This window comes from Octodon degus, unplaced genomic scaffold (assembly GCF_000260255.1).
Source record: "Octodon degus isolate 3935 unplaced genomic scaffold, OctDeg1.0 scaffold00126, whole genome shotgun sequence".
Taxonomy (NCBI): domain Eukaryota; kingdom Metazoa; phylum Chordata; class Mammalia; order Rodentia; family Octodontidae; genus Octodon; species Octodon degus.
In genome coordinates this window covers 5,299,453-5,300,536 of record NW_004524702.1, presented here as the reverse complement: position 1 = coordinate 5,300,536, position 1,084 = coordinate 5,299,453, and the positions used below count along the sequence as shown (strand labels likewise).

Sequence of the window (1,084 nt, the reverse complement as noted above, 5' to 3'; positions counted from 1 at the left end):
GGTACAGTCCTGCAGAGACAGCCCATGTGTGATGAGACTCCTCCAGGCAGCGGGGCAGTGGGCTGGCACTTGGGGCTTGGAGCCCTAGACAGAGGCCACATGCTCAGCTCTCAGAGTGACCTGGAACACACTGTCTCATTCTAGGGGAAGTTTTCTACCCTGGGACTGGGGAGATAGCTCAGTAGAATAAGTGCCTGCCTGGCAAGCACAAGGTCCTGAGTTCAATCCCCGGTACCAAAGGGGGGGGGGGAAAGTGTCCTGAAGCCAGCGTAATGGCCTACACCTGTAATGTCAGCTCTTGGGAGGCTGAGGCATGAAAATCACTTGAGTAGTGCCAGACCAGCCTGAGTTACACGGAACGTCCCTTAAAAAGGGAAAAAAAAAAGTTTTTTTTGGTGGAACCGGGGATTGAACTCAGGCCCTTGTGCTTGCCAGGGAAGCGCTTATTCCACTGAGCCATCTTCCCGCCCCCCCCCCAAAAAAAGATTGTTAAGAATAGGCCAGAATAAGTCCTGGGAATTTATGACCATTTCTTGACTTCCAGGCTCTCTCCGGATGACTCACAGTGTCCAGGGTCGATCTCATCCCAATCTGCTTCCCCTGGTCAGAGTCACCTGGGCTGCTGGAATAAAACTGGCCAGGACTGCAGAAAGTGCAGAAGCCAAGGTGTTAGTTCTGCCCACTCCTGCCCCACGACCCTCCTCCCACGCATTCTTCAAAAAACCCGGCTCATGCTGAGCTCAGTTCTGGGCAGCTCCTGCAGTCACGGCCCCAGCCCTTCCCAGGTCTCGCACGCTCCGCCCCTCGAGGTGGCGTTGCGGCGCCCGGCCGCCAGGGGTCGAGCGGGAGCCGCGTCCAGGCGGACGGCGCATGCGCACGGCGTGGGGCGCACGTGCAGGGGGCGGTGGGGCGAGGGGAAAGGTAGGAGGTGAGAGGTGAAGGGGCGGGCGCAGCGCGGCGCCCGGAGACGGAGGGCGGGCGCTACGCACCGGGCCGCGGGCGGGAGCGCGCACGCCGCTCCTCGCCACCCCCGCTGCTCCCGGAGCTGTCTCGGCCTCAGGTACGGTCGCGCGTCCCCACGCCG

General features: G+C 61.3%; 1 protein-coding gene across 2 annotated transcripts in view; it reads left to right on the top strand.

Annotated features, from left to right (window-relative positions):
* Window positions 1-949: 949 nt before the first annotated feature.
* Scap (SREBF chaperone) overlaps window positions 950-1,084 on the top strand; it is a 62,201-nt gene continuing 62,066 nt past the window's right edge. For both annotated transcript variants that reach the window (XM_004640693.3, XM_023700732.1), the window contains exon 1: window positions 950-1,060. The gene's annotated coding sequence lies outside the window, so the exon portion shown is untranslated. The remainder of the gene's footprint in view (window positions 1,061-1,084) is intronic.